This window comes from Panthera tigris, chromosome E2, assembly GCF_018350195.1.
Source record: "Panthera tigris isolate Pti1 chromosome E2, P.tigris_Pti1_mat1.1, whole genome shotgun sequence".
Lineage (NCBI taxonomy): Eukaryota > Metazoa > Chordata > Mammalia > Carnivora > Felidae > Panthera > Panthera tigris.
This window is the reverse complement of record NC_056674.1, coordinates 23,729,965-23,754,244: the sequence shown is the minus strand read 5'-3', so window position 1 is coordinate 23,754,244 and position 24,280 is coordinate 23,729,965.

Genomic DNA, 24,280 nt, shown 5'->3' with positions numbered 1-24,280 from the left:
AATCACACACAAATCAATACTTCTATATATAAATATATATATATCATACAGAATATCACAAATAGGCTGAAAAGATACATATTAAATATATGACAATGATTTCCTCTAGAGAGTGGGAAGGAAAGGGTCTTGGGTTACTTGTCACAAGGCTTTAGCTTTATTTTTACTTTTTAAATAAAACCTATGCACATATGACAAAATATTACTATCTGATAATTCTGGATGTTGGAATTAAGGATGCATATTATATTACTTTAATATTTTCAAATTTCTTTAAAACGTTTTTTACATTATTTATTTTTGAGAGACAGAGAGAGAGCACAAATGGGGGATGGGCAAGAGAGAGAGAGGGAAACACAGAATCTGAAGCAGGCTCCAGGCTCTGAGCTGTCAGCACAGAGCCCGACACGGGGATCGAACTCACAAACCGTGAGGTCATGACTTAGCCGAAGTTGGATGCTTTTTTTTTCTTCAATATATGAAGTTTATTGTCAAATTAGTTTCCATACAACACCCAGTGCTCATCCCAAAATGTGCCCTCCTCAATATCCATAACCCACCCTCCCTTCCCTCCCACCCCCATCAACCCTCAGTTTGTTCTCAGTTTTTAAGAGTCTCTTATGCTTTGGCTCTCTCCCACTCTAACCTCTTTTTTTTTCCTTCCCCTCCCCCATGGGTTTCTGTTAAGTTTCTCAGGATCCACATAAGAGTGAAACCATATGGTATCTGTCTTTCTCTGTATGGTTTATCTCACTTAACATAACACTCTCCAGTTCCATCCATGTTGCTACAAAGGGCCATATTTCATTCTTTCTCATTGCTTAACCGATGGAGCCACCCAGGTGCCCCAATATTTTCAAATGTCTTAATGTAGAAAAAATCTCCTCTTCAGTTATGACTTCCCCACAGCCCTTTCCTACTCCTTCATTTCCTTGTAGAGATAACAGGTGCTGCTGGCACTGCCTCTGTTCCTTCCATGCACATTTAAATACAATATATGATGAAAGCAATTGCCAACAAACAAATTATATTTAAAAATAAATAAATAAGTAAAAAAAAAAACAATTGCCAACATAGTCACCTATGTGTTTGTCTTCTTCAGTGGGATATAAGATCCCTGAGGACAAATATACTTTTGAATTCATGCCATAATGAGTGTCTAAATATTTTTTGTGATGAACTGTATTTACTCTTTTAATGTCAAGAAGTTTTATTTTGTTTAATTGGTAATTAATTTTTTTTCATCTCCTGAATGAGCCAAGAGCTCCTTGAGGCCAGGGATTGTATTGTACTTGTCTCTGGATACCTGTAGCATGGCATCTAGCCATAACTCAGGGAAGGTATAGTTGAGAAATGAGGGCCCAGGGCTTGTCTCAGGACAGCCATCCTCAGTAAAAGCATAGAAAGGGACCCAGTTTTAACTTTAATTGACCCAGCTGAGGATGGACAGAAGGTCCAAAGTGATTGCCTGGAAAACAAGGAACTTGGAGAAAAGATTAAAAGAGATCAGATTGTTTTTACCCAAAGTGGAGCCCGCAAGGGGAATGCATAAATCCTTGCCACACTCCTTATTTTCCCCCTACTCTCTGGCCATTGTTTACTTTCTTTACTGGCTTGGCTTCCTTCAGTGTCCATTAGCATAAAGAGGTGGTTCTCACAGTGTGGTGCCCAGATCAACAGCAGCGGCAGCAGCAGCAGCAGCAAAACCTGGAAGCTTGGTAGAAATCAAATGCTTGGGACCCACCTCAGGCCTGCTGAGCCAGAAGATTTATGTCTCGTGCCCCAGCACTGATTTTGCAGAGCTTCCTGCAGGCAACTGAGATGCAACCCCAAGTCTGAGAACCACTGCTACACAGGTCCTGACTCTACCCTTTCCACTTACTACTCTGGTCCCTTATCTGAGCAAGTTCATGGTTTCCTAAAGAATCCATTACCACCTACAAACCAGATCTCTAACAAAGACTCATCCCCAAACACTAACCTGTGCCTGCTTCTTCCCAATTAGCATCTGCTTAGATTTGCCAAAGGCCCTGCTTACCACTATGTCCTGGATGTGCTCTTTCTCCAACTCTGGCCCTTGATGTATGATGCCAACAATTTATATGACTAATCTGGAAACCTCTACTGTTTTCTCACTCTGCTCCCTTCCCTTACATAATCCAATACCAATCCAATGCTACTGACAGAGGTATAGTTATTTCTTTAAGTTTTTATTTTCATTCCAGTATAGTTAACATACAGTGTTATATTCGTTTCAGGTATACAATATAGTGATTCAACAATTCCATATGTCACCTGGAGATCATCATGACAAGTGAACTCTTTAATCCTCATCACCGATTTCACCCATCTCCCATCCACCTCCCTTCTATTAACCATCAGTTTGACAGAAAGTTCTTTAGACATACACATAGATCCTGTCCTCCCACATAATGTTACTCTACCAGACCTTGCACAGTCTGGCCCTGCTACCTCTGACTTCACCTGATTAGTTTCTCCCTTTGTCTTTGAAACCCAGACACACTGCTCACTTTCTCAAACAGGCTAGACTTATGTCCATTACAAGGTCTCTGCATGCCGTTTCCTCCCTGGAATTATCTCCTTACCGCTGTCTTACCTTTGCCTACTTTTACTTCTTTTTACCTTTCATATCTCAGTTTTAGGATAATCTTTTTGGGGAGACTTACTGTTATTAGTTTTCTATTAGTTTTTATTAATTTTCTATTGTTGCATAACACGTTACCACAAACTTAGAAGACAATACCCATGCATTAGCTCACTCATTTCTTAGTTCTGAAGTGGGGGCACTGTGTGGTGGTATTCTCTGCCCAGAGTCTTACAGTGCTAAATCAAGATGTTGGCCAGCTGTTTGCTTCTGGAGACACTAAGAAAGAATCTGCTTCCAAGCTCCTTCAGGTGGTGGTTGAATTCAGTTCACTGTAGTTGCAAGGCTGAGACCTCTGTTTTCTTCTAGCTTTTAGCCATGGGGTGCCCTCTAATCCAAAACTATCCACATTCGTTGCCACCTCATCCCCACTGTCTTCATATCTGACAACAAAGAATTTCCTCACATCAAATTCCTTTTGTTCCTCCCATGTCTATCTCCAGGAAGAACCCAGTTCCTTTTAAGGGTTTGCCTGATTAGGTCAGACCCACTCAGGATAATCCTTATATTTTAAGATGAATGATTTGGGACTTAAATTACACCTACAAAACCCTTCACAACAGTACATATATTCCTATTTGATAAATTACTTGGAGAAGGTACATACACTAGAGGGGAGGGTCTTAGTGCCATCTTAGAATTCTGCTGACCACACAATCTTGACATTCGATTTATGCCAGTCCCCTTCCATGAGCTTTCTAACTTTATCTCCTACTGAGCAAACCTTGACCCACATTGCGCCTGACATTCCTGTCTCTGTGTTTTTGTCCACTCTATACCTCTGCCTAGAATGCCCCTGCCATCTTTGCATGTTGTCCCTAAAGCTGGTGTCAATTCAATCACCTTTATGTCCTTAAAAGCTGTTCTTATCTAGGACAGCAAATTGACACTGATTAGGGTGAAGACATTGATTCTGAGCTCATCAGCTCTCCTTAATCTGGTAGCAGGTGGAGTACAGGGAGCACAGCTCATTCTTTGCTGCCTGAACCCATAGCACCCAGGTCATGGTAGGGTACAGATTAGATTTTCATTAAACTTGCAAAGTAAACTGAACAGATTTAAATCCAGAAACATTCAGACTGACTACTGAGAGGATATGAGAGACCAAGTAGGATAAGAGAGATTGAGGAAATGGGGGGCTGATTAAGGAAGAAGTGCCCACCTGGGGGACTCCAGGGTCTCCCAAGCTCATCCACATGGCTTTTCCTCCACTCACAAAAGTGGCTGCAGTTGCGTTACCTCACCCTGAGCCACTGAAAATATTTATGTGGACAAAATGCCTAGGGTGGGGGCAAAGGGCCACTCTTAATGTAGAGACCAGCCCATCCTCTTCTGTGACATTTGTTAATCATCTTGCAAAGCGCTTTGGCAGTCAGCAGAAAGTGAGGTTTAGGTTCTAAAATTTTTCATGCACAATAAAATCCAAACCTTTTAAAACAAGTATATATCTTAGCTGAAGTTTAAGCTGTGAGGGCAGAGAGAAAAGAGGAAATGGCCCGTGACACAGAAATTACCCAAGAAAATGTGAGTGGCATTCTACATTTTTTTAATTCAGGGTGGATAGAGCAGGGAGCCCCACAGGCTCACACAGAGATGGTGGTGGCAGAGTCAGGGCAAGATTTCTGGCCAGGATCTTGCCCAATGCCCCATTCTAGTGTGTATATCATATCTAAGGGAAGCAGTACCCAAGTTAATAATCATTCCCAGGCATTCACCCTGCTTTCTTTGGGATATCATATGGTTGTGAGAACAATGTAGACTATACTATCAGACAGGAGGGCTGGGTTGTATGGAGAAGGCAGTGCTGGCAGGAGAGGGGCACTGGATGAGAAGGGGGAAAGTGGAAGCTTATTCTTGACTGAGAAATTCCAGGTGACTAATTAATAAAATAATGGAGACAGAGTCAAAACCAAATTAGGCGTTTCAGTGCCCTGAACCATTTCTATTGCTATGGAGTAGTGTCCTTAAATTTTAAATTTTTTATTGCAAAAAAAAAAAGAAGAAAATCCTAGTAGAAAAGGTAAAGAACTACTGAATGTCTAATTTTGGTAATAGAAATTCAGTGTGGTAATAGCAATAGCCCCTTGAATCACTGTGCATTCACTTTACAGACAAAGAGCACACGGTCATCCTGGGCAGCTCCTGGCCTTCACACATGCCTAGCACTTATCTGGAGTGCCTATTGCCCTATTTAGTTGTCCAGCCACAGAAGAACTCATTAGGAAAAATTGCTTCTCATACTCCAATGTGCCTTGTTGGCATCCATGGGGACCTATACCCCAAACACGGCTTAAAACTGACCATGAAATATTTATAGCTGGAGATATTGCTTTGAGAATGCTTCAGAATATAGAACTTTATCCAGAAAAGGGTTCTGTGCATACTCATTAGAGCAGAGACTTAGTAGGGTTTCCATTATACAGTATTCACACTGTAGTGATCAGTTGCCACCAATAAATTAAGATATAAATTAGGCTTTTGTGGAGAAGAAGAAAGGTAAGTTTGAAATCAATTAGTTCAGGATATATATAAATATATTTTTTAAAGTAGTGGCTCATGGTTTTCAAAGACAGACCTGGCATGTCCAGAAGCAGGACCTGCTAAGTAGCATTGACTTTAGGGCTGGTATGATTTTTTTATGTTTGTTTTGATAAAACTGGTGTAATGATTATAATAATTGCTGGAATGCTTCTCTGTGCCAGGAACTATACTGAATTATTTATGGGAATTAACTTGCTCAACTGTAAAAACAAACTTATAAGGTGAGTCCTGTTGACACACAAGGTAACTGAGGCAAAAAGCCAAAACCTTTCTTTTACTCCAACTCTCACAGCCCAGCAGCCCAGACCATAGACATTTTTAAAATTTTTGCCAAAATAACAACGTGTGTGTGTGTGTATGTGTGTGTGTGTGTGTGTGTTATTTCTTTTCAATGCCTTTGGGCAGAACATGGAAGATCCAATTTGTCACAGGTCCCACCTGTCTTTACTGTCTCACACTTTGCCCACTGCACACAGTTCTAATTGACTGGTCCCTGAAGATAAATGTGTTGTTACACTGACTCTGTAACTTGGTCAACCAGGGTGGGTGTCAGGGAAAGTGCAATTCAGCTCTGTCACAGCAGGAGACCTGCCTCTCCTCCAACATCCTCCCTTCCTCCAGTCCTGTCTCTCAGAGGTGTCTCAGCGGGTTCTCCAAAGCAGATGCTGAGATGGAAGCTTTAGGAGTGAAGATTTGTATTAGAGGTCCACAACTGAAGGGAAGAAGAGGAAGCATGATTGGACAGAGAAGGTCTTCAAACTGCAGCTCAACCCCGAGAATCTCAGCCAGCCTGACAGGAGGTACCAAAGGCTTCAGAATTGTCCTTCTGCAGGCTGAAATTTACCAGATCTGTATATGCTTGACCAGCTAAGTCACTGGAAGTGGACAGCTCCAAGAGGGACATGACTTGAAAGGGCCAGCATCTGAAAGCTACTCGCTGACCACACTCCTGGTACAGCAAGCCTTCCCTTGAAGGGGCATCTGGGCCGATTATGTCCATGCCAAGCACAGAAAGGCATTTCCAACTACAATTTTAGTTGGTATTCCTTCTAAATCATCTCTCTGGTGCTGTGTGCTAGCAAGAGCAGACTGACTCATTTTAGTCTGAGTGTTCTGGATCAAGGAGCATACCTAGAAGAGGCTAAAAGGTGGAGAAAAAACCCCACATTTTACATGACAACCAGGGCTCTTAGAGTGAATTTCCTTTCCAGATGATCTTTCTGTAAAAGATGCCCACCACCACCACACACACACACACACACATTCATTATCTATTCCAGAGCCCTGCCATTGACCACAATGGTCAACCACCTTTCTATAGTACTGAAATGAAGAGGATGGAGGATTTGTTGAGTATGTTAGGACAAGTCAGATAGTGTCTGTAGTGTTACTCCTGAGTAGCACACAAAGCCTGGCGGAGAAGCATCATCAGAACAGAGTACATTGTAGTCAGCTGCTTGTTCTCAGAATTTCTAATAAAATGTCTGTTTTGACTATCATCATACCAATTCTTCCTAGTGAGGTCAGTGGGACCAAAGAGCCCTTAAAAAAAGAAAAAAAAGCAGTCTATATTTGTGCAGAAATCATTGTAGATACAATTCTATTTACAATGTAAATCAAACAAAAAAGGAGAATAAGGAGTGGGGGGAGAAAATAGAAACATTTAAAATGTGCCCCTAAATTCTGGGTCATGGAGGAGGCTGAGGGTATTTTGATCTGTAGAAGACAAAATGGAGCTGAAACAGAATTAGGAAAAGACACGAGGCTGAAAGGGACAGTCCAAAGTTCACTTCACCAACCCTCCTTTTCGCCACTAGAAGGCAGGGGTTTCAAGGTCTCCTGAAGAAACTGCCCACAGAAAAAAACCCTATTTTTGTGGAGGCTAGGATGCCTAGTGTCTATTTCTTCTATTTTGTGACAAGGTAACCCCAAATTTCTTTGGGAAACTCCCTTCTCCCCATTCTTAGTAGCATGTTTTGTATGGTTTCATCCTACCCCCAATGCCTGTAGAGGGACTTGATCACTTATACTAACTGGCTGTCTCCATATGCCCAGACATAGCACAACGAGTGCAGAGGGCAATCATGACCTAAGTTGGTCCAGTTAAAGGTACCTCACCATCTTTTCTGAGAATGCCAGGTCACTGACCTCTCTTCTACTTCTAGACAAGGAAGACACTGGCCTTTAGAGCATTGCAGCAAACTTGCACTCACACACAAAAAAGTCATCCTTCAGATGAAGTTGGCAACATGGGTAGCAAGAGAGAAAAACTGAGTTCTTGCTGAATTCCTGGATCAAGCCTTACTTGAAAGCTTTACCACTATACTTTTCTGTTACACAACCTAAATAATCCCTTTATTGTTTATGCCAGTTTGAGCTGAGTGTTTGAAACTTCTGATTATTACAACTAAAAGCCATCACAAGACCTCTACTGTGTAGCAGCAGCTAGCATTTTGGGTATGTGCAAGCCAGTCTCCTTGCCATCCTGACAAGGACCGTTTTATATTTGATGGTAAACACTACCAGTTCTTTTAGGGATACTTTGTCCCATCTTTATATGATTACTGCTGATGGCATCTCCTTTGAAGTGCCAGTTTCTTCTTGTTTGGGTTCCTTTTATTCTCTTGTTTTCTGCTTCCACAGGTGGACTTGGCTACAATTGTCTAGTTTTCCATAGTTGATTCTGAAAGAGACAAAATATAGACACACATATATGGCGGTGGAGTTTGCCTTCCAGTTGACACATTATGGACACAAGGCTAGGTCTGGGTTTTGACCTAGAAATCTGTCTGGGAAGGCTTATCTACCATGTGAACACCTGGCAGTGTGTGTGCAAGAGGTGTCTTTGCTTAGTATTAGGGGTTGTAAGATGTTGCAGGGTGAAAGTCTCCAACTGCTATCCAGAAAGTTCTGGGAGAAGTCTCTCTTCATGTGTCATTGCACAAAGAGATCACTCTTGACCACACCTGGCATAGGCTTGGGAAAGCACTCTGGCAAATGTCACCACTCTTTGAGAATCAGTAGTGTCTCAGCTAGATGCAGGCATATTTTTCTGCACATTGAAACAATATCTATGCTTTTCCAAGCTCTGCTCCTGTCTGCTCCATTTGTGTACTCTCCCGCATGCTATAGATTCCATATACAGGCCCTCAGTAGCTGCAGAAGGGCCAGGCCTTCTCTCACTCTCTCAGCTTTTACCACCACCTGACTCTTCTCATGTCATGCCCTGGCCCATCTAGTTTCTGCCCTTAGTGGGCTTTCAGACTTAAACAGTCCCTGCCTTTGCCTCAAACACATAGGCCAACTAGTTGAGTTTAGGATCAAACCCCCGTCCACCCCAATGCATGCCTTGACTACTCAGCTTCTCTGAGCCCTTCTGTTATCTGATGTCTTCTGATGCTGCCTTGCCCCACCCTGAGCCACCTGTGTTCTCAGCCCTCTGGCAAAGGATGCCAGAGCTGCAACCCTGTTATCACTTGGAGCATCTATGTCAAGGACAGGACAGCACAGGTCCGGAGGTCCATAGGTCATATCCCTAGTGAAAGAGGGTGTCACTGGCAAAGTGTCATTCCTGATATTTTCTTAAGGTTGTGTATATATCATGTGTCATTTTATTCTACAGGAACTTGGGACACTATGGGTGAGCTATGGGGAAGCCAGGCAGGATTTGTATCATTTCCAAATTGTTCTCAAGTACACTAGTTCTACTAGATACTCCAAAAATAGAGGGAGGTGAGAGGTGAGAGTGAGTTATTTAATACATTTGAAAACATTTAATAGTCTATTCCTTCTTTGAAATTTTTATAGTAAAGACACAAAGTTAACTTTAACTCAGAGTTTCATAAATTTAATTGGTCATTAAACCCTCCCTTTGGTGAAATATTTGTCACTATCCCACAGGTGTATTTGTGAAATGTAGTTTGGGAAACAGTGGTCTGGTTTCCTCTTTAGGAGATCATACCCATTCCATAGATATCATCAGAAACCCATGTTGTCAATTGGTATGTCTTTCAATTCAATTTGATAAACATTTATTAAGCACCTACTGGGTACAGATATTGTCATGGATGGTGTGAGGGAAGATAGGTAAAAAAAAAAAAAAAAAAAAAAGGTTCCATGAGATTTGGAGGCCATAACAGAAGATAAGACAAGAAGAAAAAAAAATAGCTCTAAAACAAGGTACACTGTTTGTATTATTAGATTAAGATAGTGCCATAAAATAGATATAGACAAAATGTCATGGAACTTTAAAGAGAAAAGAATTATTTCACTTGGAATAAACAGAGTAAGCTACCACACTGAGAACCAAACCCATCCATTCAATGCCTGTTAGACATCTCTGCTTTGGTATCTCAAACCAAATTCATGAGACCCGTCTCCATAAATCTAGTGTTTCTTCCACATCCCAGCTCTCAGAAAACTACCACCTGCCACCTGCCATAAAGGGCAGATACCTTTATGCTTGTATCCTCTTGCTTGCCCACAGATAAATGTTTACAAATTATTATTTTATGTCCTTTTACTTTTTTTTCCAGCACTTGTCTCAGTTTATAATTTCACATATGTTTATGTATTTAGCTAATTGGTGTCAATCTTCCCCACTATTTCAGAATGCATAAATAATGTTCTTGTTCATCAATATAGTCTCAAAATTGGTTTATTTGGCACATAGTAGGGCTCAAATAAGTTATGTTTCATGAATGCCTGAAGGAACAAATGAATGAATATGTAGGCTGGCTTTACAGCTCACTCCTGATTGACAGAACTACATGTACAAATGGAGGAAAAGCACATTCAGAGTGGAAAGAATCAAATGAGAAAAACAGGCTTACTAAGCCTGGTAAGTCTTTCAGTATTAAAATGAACTTTCTCCTAGAGGCAATGTGGTATCCATGATTGGGCCTAGATCAGAAAATGGGCATCAGTGGGAAAATTAGAGAAATCCAAATAAAAGATTTAGTTTATTTAATCATAATGTGCTAATGTCATAGTAATATAAGATGTTAACATTATAGAAAGCTGGGTAGCAGTACATGAGAAATGTGTACTAACTTTGCAACTTTTCTATAACCTAAAATTATTATAAAAGTGAAATTTTTGTTTAAAAATTCAAATGTTTCTTTGCCCTACATGTAAAAGAGATCATTCCAGTCTAATTAAAGTAAGTCTTATTAATTATTACCAATATTACAGCTACACTTGTCCTACAGCTCCTTGTAATTAATAAAAGTAACAAGTTTAAGGGTATTTTGTAAGTGGAAGAATGAGATTCGTGGTAGGCCACAAAGGAACAGTGGAATATTTGGAGCATGTCTCTGATAGGTAAGGTTCAGTGCAGTGAGGATCATTTGCCCTTCCCAAGACTTATCCCAGCTCTGCCCTTGCCAAATTCAGGGCTTAGGCAAACGGATCTCGAGGTCATTTTCAGCTGAGAGCTAGCTCAAAGTTCTAGTCCTATAATTTTTGATCCAGGATTTTTCTCTCCCCAACCTTACTCTTTCCCTTTAGCACACTGATTGTGTCCTGAAGAGATCTTCAGAACCCTGTCAGTGACTATGTGTGCTCTCTACCCTGTGCTTTGCTGGACCTTCCTCACGGGACTGCATTTGGGTGCTGAGGTTGCCTGTCATGGGAAATGCTCTCTTTCCCCACTTCAAGGTGGCTCACAGCTGATGATTAACTGGTATGAGACTACAAAACTCAGTTCCTTCCCTTTAACAGAAACAAACCCTGGGGTGCCTGGGTGGCTCAGTTGGTTAAGCATCCGACTTCAGCCTGGTTCATGATCTCACAGTTTGTGGGTTAGAGCCCCATGTCTGGCTGTGTGCTGAGAGCTCAGAGCCTGGAGCCTTTTTCAGATTCTGTGTCTCCCTCTCTCTCTGCCCCTCCACCACTCACACTAGCTCTCTCTCTCTCTCTCTCTCAAAAATATATAAACATTCAAAAAAATTAAAAAGGACAAACTCTGAGGTGCAATTTTTTTATGTTCCATTGTTGATCCTCCTGGGATCAATCTGGCTAGAATTTCACCTGAAATCACATTCTTGCTTGACTTTTTCATTCCCTGTCTTGCTTCCTCCATACCCTTACTAGTGTGTTCTTGTTTGCTTATTTTTTTAAGCATCTCCTTAATCAATCATTGGTTTAGGGTCTTCATCTAGGAGAACCAGATCCTAGATAGTGAGGTAGTATGGCTAAAAGAATAGGTATCAGAAGAGTTGCCCTCAAACCCTAGCTCCATACTTACCAGCAGTGTGGCCTTGAAGAAAAGTTCCCTTTCTCAGTGAAGTAGGGGTAATCACACTTGCTTCATCTCTAATCATCAAGCATACATGAGATAATGAGTGCCAAGGGCCTGTCATCCCTTTCCTGGGTCTCAGAGTAGTGCAGCTTCCAAGCAGCCTGGGCCCCTTTTCTATTACAAGGCTGTGCTCATGGACTTCAGACAAACTTCCTATGTGTCTTGGTCAATAGAAGATATTAGCAAATGCTTAGACAAGTGCTCTGACTGCATTTACTCCCACATTCACCATCATAAAAATAAACAGCAGAATAAATTGCCCATCTGGTGCCATCAATCACAAATACAATCTTAACTTGCTGTAACACGAGGCAAATACAGTAATGACAAAATCCATAGCTTGGGAGATAATAGAGTGTTGGCCAGGACTTTCCTCTCTCCATAGTCTACAATCTATTATCTAGATGCACAGTAAGTGACCAGAGCAATCAATATGTTGCTTGCCTTTTCTGCCATTGGCAGGTTGGTTGCTTTGAGCCTTAATTCTCAGAGCCTCTGGATGGTATGTGCTGGACCATTCTAGGATAGAGGGCCATGAAAGGAATGACAGTGGGGCCTACTTTATGAAAAAAGTTTCATGTACCTTTTGGAGCCCAAAAGTGGAACCCTGAAAGGATGGAGAGATCCACTAGTGGAATACGACAAAATATATCATGATGGTTCAATATTTTGTTTGCCAAATACTGACCCATATATAAAATAAGTTTAACTTTGTTCTGGAGGCACCTGGGCGGATCAGTCTGTTAAGTGTCTGACTCTTGGTTTCAGCTCAGGTCGTGATCTCATGGTTCATGAGTTAGAGCTCCGTGTTGGACTCTGTGATGACAGCATGGGGCCTGATTTGGATTCTCTCTCTCCCTCTCTCTCTCTGCCCCTTCTCAGCTCTCTCTCCCTCTCAAAATAAATAAACATTAAAAAATAAAATAATTTTTTTTCTGGTTTCAGAGAACATAGACATTTTAGCCAATAAAAAAGCTCAAAAAGAATACTCAAATAACGTGTGATTTTATTGTTCAAACAGCCACTATTAAAATATTGCTCTTATCGCTTTTTGACTTTTTCTCTTTGATATAGCTATATGCACACACATATACAAAATAAGGTTATGCTATGTTATCCAATTGTATTTTTATTTCTGTGTGTGTATCTTATGTGTTGATATAGGTGTGGTTATAAAATATATACAACCTTGTTAATAGTACATGTTAAGCAAAAAAGAATGAAATCTTGCCATTTGCAACTACATGGATGGAACTAGAGGGTATTATGCTAAGCGAAATTCGTCAGAGAAAGACTAATACCACATGATATCATTCATATGAGGACTTTAAGATGCAAAACAGATGAACATAAGAGAAGAAAAGCAAAAATAATAGAAAAACAGGGAAGGTGGCAAAACATAAGAGACACATAAATATGGAGAACAAACAGAGGGTTACTGTAGGGGTTGTGGGAGGGGGGATGGGCTAAATGGGTAAGGGGCATTAAGGAATCTACTCCTGAAATCATTGTTGCGCTATATGCCAACTAACTTGGATGTAAATTAAAAAAATAAATTAAAAACAAATCAAAAACAAAACAAAATTTAAAAAAATACGTTAAGCCATTATTTGAGTTTTATGCTATTTTATTCTGTAAATGTATCTTGACTTATTTAAGTACTTCCCTATTGTTGGACATTGAGTTGTTTCAACTTTATGTAATTATAAATAGCACTTTAAAAATAAGGTTGTTGGGTTGCCTGGGTGTTTCAGTCAGTTAAGTCTCTGACTTCGATTCAGGTCATGATCTCATGGCTCATGAGTTTGAGCCCCACGTCGGGCTCTGTGCTGGCCTCAGAGTTTGGAGCCTGCTTCAGATTCTGTGTTTCCCTCTCTCTCTGCCCCTCCCTGACTCAAACGCTGTCTGTCTGTCTGTCTGTCTCTCTGTCTCAAAAATAAATAAAAACATTAAAAAAAAAAGATCTGTATGCTGAAAACTATAAAAGCTTATGAAGGAAATCGAAGAAGAAACAAAGAAATGGAAAAATATTCCATGCTCGTGGATTGGAAGAATAAATATTGTTAAAATGTCAATACTACCCAAAGCAATCTACACATTCAATGCAATCCTAATCAAAATTGCACCAGCATTCTTCTTGAAGCTAGAACAAGCAATCACAAAATTTGTATGGAACCACAAAAGACCCCAAATAGCCAAAGTTATATTGAAGAAGAAGACCAAAGGAGGAGGCATCACAATCCCAGACTTTAGCCTCTACTACAAAGCTGTAATCAACAAGACAGCATGGTATTGGCACAAAAACAGACACATAGACTAATGGAATAGAATAGAGACTCCAGAATTGGACACACAAAAGTATGGCCAACTAATCTTTGACAAAGCAGGAAAGAATATCCAATGGAAAAAAGACAGTCTCCTTAACAAATGGTGATGTGAGAACTGGACAGCCACAGGCAGAAGAATGAAACTAGACCACTTTCTTACACCATACACAAAAATAAACTCAAAATGGATGAAGGACCTGAATGTGAGACAGGAAACCATCAAAGTCCTCAAGGAAAAAGCAGGAAAAAAACCTCTTTGACCTTGGCTGCAGCAATTTCTTACTCAACAGATCTCCAGAGGCAAGGAAAGCAAAAGCAAAAATGAACTATTGGGACCTCATGAAGATAAAAAGCTTCTGCACTACAAAGGAAACAATCAATAAAACTAAAAGGCAACCAACGGAATGGGAAAAGGTATTTACAAATGACATATCAGACAAAGGGCTAGTATCCAAAATCTATAAAGAACTCACCAAACTCCACACCCGAAAAACAATCCATTGAAGCAATGGGCAGAAGACATGAATAGATACTTCTCTAAAGAAGACACCCAGATGGCCATGGGGGAGGAGAAGGAAAAAAAAAAAAAGAGGTTAGAGTGGGAGAGAGCCAAAGCATAAGAGACTCTTAAAAACTGAGAACAAACTGAGAGCTGATGGGGGGTGGGAGGGAATGGAGGGTGGGTGATGGGTACTGAGGAGGGCACCTTTTGAGATGAGCACTGGGTGTTGTATGGAAACCAATTTGACAATAAATTTCATATATTTAAAAAAACATGGGGGTGCATGTGCGCCTTCAAAACAGCATACTTGTATCCCTTGGATAAATACCTAGTAGTGCAATTGCTGGGACCTAGGGTAGTTCTTTTTTTAATTTTTTGAGAAACCTCCATACTGTTTTCCAGGGTGGCTGCACCAATTTGCATTCCTTGCAGTGCACAAGAGATCCTCTTTCTCCGCATCCTCTCCAACATCTGTTGTTGCCTGAGTTGTTAATGTTAGTCATTCTGACAGGTGTGAGGTAGTATCTCATTGTGGTTTTGATTTGTATTTCCCTGATGATGAGTGATGTTGAGCATTTTATTATGTGTCAGTTGGCCATTTGGTTGTCTTCTTTGGAGAAGTGTCTACTCATATCTTTCAAATTCAACACCCAAAAAACAAATAATCCAGCTAAAGACACCTTTAGATTGAAAGTCAGGAGATGGAGAACCATCTATCATGCTAATACTCACCAAATAAAGCCAGAGTAGCCTTACTTATATCAAATAATCTAGATTTTAAAATAAAGACTGTAACAAGAGACAAAGAAGGGCATTATATCATAATTAAGGGTCTATCCACCAAGATTTAACAATTGTAAACATTTATGCTCCAAACGTGGAGGCACACAAATATATAAATCAATTAATCAGAAACATGAAGAAACTCATTGATAATATTACCATAATAGTAGAGGACTTCCACACCCCACTCACAACAATGGACAGATCATCTAACAGAAAATCAACAAGGAAACAATGGCTTTGAATGACACACTGGACCAGATGGACTTAACAGATATATTCAGAACATTTCACAACAAAGCAGGAGAATATACATTCTTTTCGAGTGCACATGAAACATTCTCCAGAAATGATCACATACTGGGACACAAATCAGTGCTCAATAAGCACAAAAAATCAAGATCATCCCATGCATATTTTCAGACCACAATGCTCTGAAACTCAAAATCAAACACAGGAAAAAAAATTAGAAAGCCCCCAAATGCATGGAGGTTATAGAAGATCCTACTAAAGATGAATGGGTTAACCAGGAATTTAAAAAGGTAATTACAAATTACACAGAAGCCAATGAATATGATAACAAGAGAGAAGTATATGGCAATCCAATCCTTCCAAAAGAAGAAAGAAAGGTCTCAGGTACACAACCTAACCTAAAACCTTAAAGAACTGGAAAAGGAACAGCAAATAAAACCCAAAACCAGCAGAAGACAAGAAATAATAAAGGTTAAAGTGGAAACCAATGCTATTGATCAAACAAACAAACAGTAGAACAGATCAATGAAACCAGGAGCTTGTCCTTGAAAGAATTAACAAGTTTAATAAACCCCTAACCAGTTTGACCAAAGAGAAAAAGGAAAGGACCCAAATAAACAAAATCAAGAATGAAAGAGGAAAGATCACAACCAACACAGCAGAAATACAAACAATAAGAGAGTATTGTGAGCAATTATATGCCAATAAATTGGGCAATCTGGAAGAAATGGACAGATTCCTAGAAACATATAAACTACCAAAACTGAAATAGGAAGAAATAGAAAATTTGAACAGACCCATAACCAGTAAAGAAATTGAACTTTAGTAAAAAACCTCCCAAAAAACTAGAGTCCAGGGCAAAATGGCTTTCCAGGGGAATTCTACCAAACATTTAAAGAGGACTTAACATCTATTCTTTTAAAGCTGTTCCAAAACTCTGAAATGGAAGGAAAACTTCCAAAATCATTCTATGAGGCCAGAATTACCTTGATTCCAAAACCAAAGACCCCACTAAAAAGGAGAGCTACAGACAAATTTCCGTGATGAACATCGATGTAAAAATCCTGAACAAGATACTAGCCAACCAGATCCAACAATACATTAAAAGAATTATTCACCTCGACCAAGTGGGATTTATATCTGGGATGCACAGCTGGTTCATTATCCAGAAAAAAATCAATGTGATACATCACATCAATAAAAGAAAGGACAAAAACCATATGATCCTCTTAATAGATGCAGACAAAGCATTTGACAAAATACACATCCTTTCTTGATAAAAAAAAACCCTCAAGAATGTGGGATAGAAGGATTGTACCTCAAGATCATAAAAGGCATATATGAAAGATCCACCACTAATATCATCCTCAATGGGCAATAACTGAGAGCTTTCCCACTAAGGTCAGGAACACGACAGCGATGTCCAATCTCTCCCCTGTTATTCAACATAGAATTGGAAGTCCTATTCTCAGCAATCATACAGCACAAAGGAATAGAAGGCATAGAAATTGGCAACAAGGAAGTCAAACTTTCACTCTTCACAGATGACATGATACTCTATCTGGAAAACCCAAAAGATTCCACCAAAAAACTGCTAGAACTGATCTGGGAATTCAGCAAAGTAGCAGGATATAAAATCAAGGCACAGAAATTAGTTGCATTCCTATACACCAATAATGAAACAACAGAAAGAGAAATCAAGGAATTGATCCCATTTACAATTGGACTAAAACCCATAAAATATCTAAGAATAAATATAACCAAAGAGGTATAAAACCTATACACTGAAAACTACAGAAAGCTTATGAAAGAAAATGAAGACACACAAAAAAATGGAAAAAGTATTTCATGCTCATGGATCGGAAGAACAAATATTGTTAAAATGTCAATACTACCCAATGAAATCTGCATATTTAATGCAATCCCTATTAAATAACACCAGCATTCTTCACAGAGATAGAACAAACAATCATAAAATTTGTATGGAACCAGAAAAGACCCCGAATAGCCAAAGCAGTCTTGAAAAGGAAAACCAAAGCTGGAGGCATCACAATCCCAGACTTCAAAATGTATTACAAAGCTGTAATCATCAAGACAGTATGGTACTGGCACAAAAACAGACACTCAGGTCAATGGAGCAGAATAGAGAACCCAGAAATAAACCCACAGACATATGGCCAACTGATATTTGACAAAGCAGGAAATAATAGCCAATGGAATAAAGACAGTCTCTTCAGCAAATGGTGCTGGGAAAACTGAACAGCAACATGCAGAAAAATCAACCTGGACCATTTTCTTACACCATACAGAAAATAAACTCAAAATGGATAAAAGACCTAAACATAAGACAAGGAAGCCATCAAAATCCTAGAGGAGAAAGCAAGCAAAAACCTCTTTGACCTTGGCCACAACTTCTTACTCAACACATCTCCGGAGGCAAGGGAAACAAAAGCAAAAATGAACTATTGGGACCTAATCACAATAAAAAGCTTCTGCACAGCAAAGGAAACAGTCAGCAAAACTAAAAGGCAACCGATGGAATGGGGGAAGATATTTGCAAATGACATATCAGATACAGGGCTTGTATCCAAAATCTATAAAGAACCTATCAAACTCAACACCCAGAAAACAAATAATGCGGTGAAGAAATGGGCAAAAGACATGAATAGACAATTCTCCAAAGAAGACGTCCAGATGGCGAACAGACACATGAAAAAATGCTCAACACCACTCATCAGGGAAACAGAAATCAAAACCACAATGAGATACCACCTCACACCTGTCAGAATGGCTAACATTAACAACTCAGGCAATGACAGATGTCGGTGAGGATGCAGAGGAAGAGGATCTCTTTTGCATTGTTGGTGGGAAGGCAAGCTGGTGCAGCCATGCTGGAAAACAGTATGGAGGTTCCTCAAAAAATTAAAAATAGAACTACCCTAGGTCCCAGAAATTGCACTACTAGGTATTTATCCCAGGGCTAAAGGTGTGCTGTGTCAAAGGGGAACAGGTACCCCAATGTTTATAGCAGCTCTATCGACAATAGCCAAAGTATGGAAAGAGCCCAAATGTCCATCAATGGATGAATGGATAAAGGAGACGTGGTATGAATATACAATGGAATATAACTGGCAGTCAAAGAATGAAATCTTTTCATTTTCAACAATGTGGATGGAAGTAGATGGTATTATGCTAGGCAAAATTAGAGAAATACAAATACCATACCACTTCACTCAATTTAAGATGCAAAACAGATGAACATAGGGAAAGGGAAGCAAAAGTAATATAAAAACAAGCAGGAGGACAAAAATTATTAAATATAGTTAAATATGATTAAATATAGATAAACTGAAAATTGCTGGATGGGTTGTGCATCAGCGGGTGGCTAAACGGGCAAGGGGCATTGAGGAATGAGCACTGGATGTTTTATGTGGGGGATGAAATCTACTTCTGAAATCATTATTGCAGTATATGCTAACTAACTTGGAGGTAAATTTAAAAATAAAAATAAATAATAATAATAATAAAAAGAAATTGCTTTCATGAGTACATTAAGGGTTGAACAGGTGAGAAGAAAGGATTCCAGGGATTCTGGTTCCTTTGATCAAATACCTCCATATTAAGTAAATGTAAGAAGGAAGTTATAAATGTAGAACTGTTGGCAGGTAATTATTATTTTGCTGTAAGAGCAGACCTTACTTGTGTAGGGCTGAAGGAGGGAGGCTTCAGTTGTGTTGAAGAGGATCATGTTCTTATAGAGCGCCTGGGATAGGGTCAGGAGGCACACATCACAAAAACAAATACGACCTGATGGGTTCAAAACCATTTTTTTTAATTTCCACTTTTTAATGTTTTTGTGGAATTATAATCTGGATTCAAAATAAAGTCTCTTTTTCTTACAGAGAAATTATAGTATTTAAAGATAGAACGAAACCAGGTTGAAATGAAGTAATCTTCACTTCATTACCAGAAGTTTATGAATGCCAAAGGAACAGCATAAAAAGGAGTACCAGGTTTCTACAGGAAGAAGGAGGGTCGATGCCATGTTCTGGTGCTGGTCTTTAGACTTTCAGATTTGCTGAGGCAGTCACTGATTAAATATTCAGTGAGTGTCCATCTCTGCCAACATTGGGCTATGTGCCAGCAGACATGGGCTCTTTCCTTACTTTCTGAAGCTCACAGTCTGGCTGTGGGTGGGAGTTCAAGAGGGGGGCCAATGAGACCTATTGAATTAAGTGGTTTTGGGAACGTGTGAGGGGCAGGAACCCTTCCTAGAGGAAGTGACCTTTCAGCTGAAATAGTAGTGAAATTTTGAAAGCCTTCCATATGCCATATCTTTTAACATGTCAGATCATTTACAACAAGAAGAGATCAGTATTCATATCTACAACTGATGGATAAAGAACATATTAATCAGGAGCACCTGGGTGGCTTAGTCTGGTGAGAATCTGATTCTTGATTTTGGCTCTGGTCATGATCTCACAGTTTGTGAGATCAAGCCCCATGTTGGGCTCTGCACTGACAGTGTGGACCCTACTTGGGATTCTCTCTCTCCCTTTCTCTGACCCTCCCATGCTCGCACAGAGACTCTATCTCAAAATAAATTTAAAAAAAGTTTAAAGTAAGAACATATTACTCAGAAAGAGGAATAGTTTTCTCAAATCAAGTGGCTGATAAATGGCAGAACCAGGGTTCTTTACAGCTTGTGCACTTCCTCCACCCCATTACTTAACTCCTCGATTAGACAAAACATCCCAAGTACTCAACTTGGAGGAATGGGGAGTACACAAACTGAGGACAGGTGCTTCCTTTCCTGCTCAAGTCTGTGAACTTGAAGTTGTAGTCTTTTTCATTTTGGTGATCCAGGTATTTTCTCTTTGCATTTAGAAGCTGGAGAGCAGAGGAAATTGTGCATTCTCTGGACAAATGTGACAACTTGTTTCATCTTCATGAAACATTCAATACTCCATGTCTTCTCCTTGCCTTCCTCATGATGTCTCAGATCAGTTTGAGATACATTCTTATTTCATTGTTTAAATGCTCAGGCATGATGGGAGGGGGGTGACTGAGTCTGAGAAGTGAAGTAGGACCCAGCTGTGAGTGCTTCAAATTTTTAAGGGCACTTCAATCTTTCAAACTGGGTTTCAGAGATGGCAGGTCTCTTCAGCAAGTGAATCACTTCTTTAATCTTAAATTATCATCTTCACTAGAAGCTTGGCTTCCCATTGCTTCCAAATCAAGATACTTATTAAAGCGGCCAGAAGGGCAATGACGTGGGGAGTCCTAGAGTGGAACAGAGCAACACATTCTTTCATTCATTTGAGCATTCACTCATTCACCAGAAATACACTGAATTACTACTGCATGTGACAGGACTTATGCAAGTCTGGGAGAGATACAATGGTGGAAAAATCATCAAGTGCCTGCCTGACTCTGGGAGCAAACAAGTGTGGCAAGGATCTTTCCTAAATGTAGCTGCTTTGACAGGAAAAACTGAACATTGGGCTAATTTGGGGGCAAAAGGGACTTCATTCCAGGTCTCACATACCCCTTTCCTGTCAATCCTGAAAGCCCCTTTGTTGTTGAGTTGACCCTCAGGGCTCCAGCTTGGTGAAGCTGTTAACAGAACCCCACAGGGAAGTTCTGAAAGATAGGATGTAGTAGGAAGGAAGAGAGGTTTAAGGAGTGAGGTGAAAAAAGGCAGAGAGGAGATATGTGCATAAATAAGAGCCTTCTGAGTTGAAATGGCCAGAAGACAAAGCAGTGTCATCAGGAACTTGTCACCATCAAAAAAAAAAAAAAAGCTTACCTATGAGAATTGACAAGGATTTCAGTGTTATACAATAGGTTCACAGCAGATCTCTTACATCTGTGCAAGGATGGCTGTGATTGCCCATATATGATAGGAGTTATACATGAAGTCTTTGTTACTCATCCATATCTGAAAGACTAGAGACTCAACTCAATCCAACAACCTCCCTACATTTTTCATGGTGTTTGTTTCTTTGTTTGTTTGTTTGTTTGTTTTTGCCAAGCACTGGTGATAGGGGATGATTCTTGGGGTTCCAATGTAAACTCAGATAAGCTTTCTCTTCAGTATTTCCATCTTGAAAGCACATAATCATTCTCCTTTGTATCTTGCTTTCTAGGGATATGCAAATGTATGTTGACTGATCTCAATTCCTTGCTGTGATATTCATACATAAGTTGGGAAGTTAACGTAGTTAATGTTATTTATCAATGACCACTTAACGATTTCTAATCAGGGTCCAACCTGCTGTGTAAATCAGCAAAGTCAAGTTTGTTTGAATAGTAAACAGGGAATAAACCATGAATTTATTTGCTAATTTTACCTGTGACCTTAAAAGACTTTGCTGAATTCAACATAAGAGATATATTGGTTTCTCACTCTTTTGGTTACCTTTAGTATACTAATGGATAATATGGACATCCTCCTTAGATGGTTCTTTGGCCTACTTACATTTGCTTCATGTAAAGTTTCCTCCATGTCATTGAACCTTTACTGATTACCCAGGATTGTATACACAATGATGATATATGTGGCCTTCCTGATCCACTCAACTAGACAGAAGCTCAGTGAGGGAAGGGACTATTTATATTGTGTTCACAATTTTATCCCAGTGACAAATAGTTATTTCAGAAACATTTCTGAAATGAATACCACTGGGGATATTTGGCTGTTCTAGGTCTAGTCTTCTATGTGACATAGAAGGCTCAGTCTTATAATTATGAACAGAAATACCTATTAGCAGTAGGGGAAGGAATAAGTCTTTTCTTGTGGTTCTAGCTCACACCAGGGCCTCCTACACACACACACACACACACACACACACACACACACACGTGCACGCGCGCGCACACGCGCACACAGTTGCATACATCCTCCCTCCCAGAACAAGAAAGGTTCTTTTTAACTGAGTAAGACCAGAAGAGCATATTCTTGTGGCTACACTTGTATTATCATTTTGTCAAACTGTTGCTAAAATCTTTTTTTTTTGAGGGAAGAAGATGGTGGCGTAGGAGGACGCTGGGCTCACCTCGTCCTGCTGATCACTTACATTCCACCCACACCTGCCTAAATAACCCACAAAACCGCCAGAAGACTAGCAGAATGGACTCTCCAGAGCCAAGCATAGACAAGAGGCCCACAGAAGAGGGTAGGAAGGGTGGAGAGGTGGTGCACACTACGCGGACTGGCGGGGAGGGCGCTGGGGCAGTGGAGGGGCAGCCCATCTGGCAAGGCAGAGCCCCCGAGTCTGGCTTGCAAAAGTGGAGGGGCCGGACTACATGAGTTCTGACAGCCAGCGGGACTTAACATCTAGAATGTTATAAGTCAACAGCTCTGCTCAGAGAGCAGGAAGGTGAGAGGACACCGGGAGGGAGAGGTGTTGAGCTCTGGAAGACAGAGCTCAGCTCTATGGGGAACAAAGGTGCTGGCCAGTGCCATCTCCCTCTCCCATCTCCCGGTTTGACCCCAAAGGGAACCAGTTCACTGAACTTGCTTGCACCATGCAAACACCCAATGCTGTGCTTCTGTGGTCCCATCCCTCCAACAGGTCTTCCTCCCTCCCTGTGCTGTAGGGCCTCTCCCACAGGGGACTGCCAATGGCAAAGCAGCTTAGCCTGCCCCTCCCACCCCTGTGCACCTTGAGGATCCACCCCGGCTAATACGCCAAATCCCATCAAAGCAGCACCACAAGCTTGGCAGTGTGCAAGTAGCCCAGACAGGGGCCACACCACTCTATAGCGAGTCCTGCCCCTGGGAGAGGGGAAGATAAGGTACACACCAGTCTGACTGTGGCTACAGCGGTGGGCTGGGGACACACAACAGGTCTGACTGCAGCTCCGCCCACCAACACAATTTACTCCAGATAGCATAGGGGAAGTGCCTTGCAGTTCTGTGCCACCCCAGGGACTATCCAAAATGACAAAATGGAAGAATTCTCCTCAAAAGAAACTCCAGGAAGTCGCAATGGCTACTTAAATCAAAAATGATTTAAGCAATATAACAGAACAAGAATTTAGAATAATAGTCATAAAATTTATTGTCATGAAATAGTCATGAAATTTCTTGTCAAATTGGTTTCCATACAACACCCAGTGCTCATCCCAACAAGTGTGCCCCTCTAGCCCATCACCCACTCTCCCCTCTCCTCCACTTCCCATCAATGCTCAGTTTATTCTCAGTTTTTAAGAGTCTCTTATGGTTTACCTCCTTCACTCTCTATAACTTTTTTTTCTCCTTCCCCTCCAGCATGGTCTTCTGTTAAGTTTCTCAGGATTCACATAAGAGTGAAACCATATGATATCTGTCTTTCTCTGTATGGCTTATTTCACTTAGCATCACACTCTCCAGTTCCATCCACATTGCTACAACGGGCCATATTTCATTCTTTCTCATTGCCATGTAGTACTCCATTGTGTATATAAACCACAATTTCTTTATCCATTCATCAGTTGATGGATATTTAGGCTCTTTCCATAATTTGGCTATTGTTGAAAGTGCTGCTATAAACATTGGGGTACAAGTGCCCCTATGCATCAGCACTCCTGTATCCCTTAGGTAAATTCCTAGCAGTGCTATTGCTGGGTCATAGGGTAGATCTACTTTTAATTTTTTGAGGAACCTCCACACTGTTTTCCAGAGTGGCTGCACCAGTTTGCATTCCCACCCACAGTGCAAAAATGTTCCTGTTTCTCCACATCCTCTCCAGCATCTATAATCTCCTGATTTGTTCATTTTAGCCACTCTGACTGGCGTGAGGTGATATCTCAGTGTGGTTTGTCACTCCTCCCTGATGAGGAGTGACATCGAGCATCTTTTCAGGTGCCTGTTGGCTATCTGGATGTCTTCTTTAGAGAAGTATCTATTCATGTCTTCTGCCCAT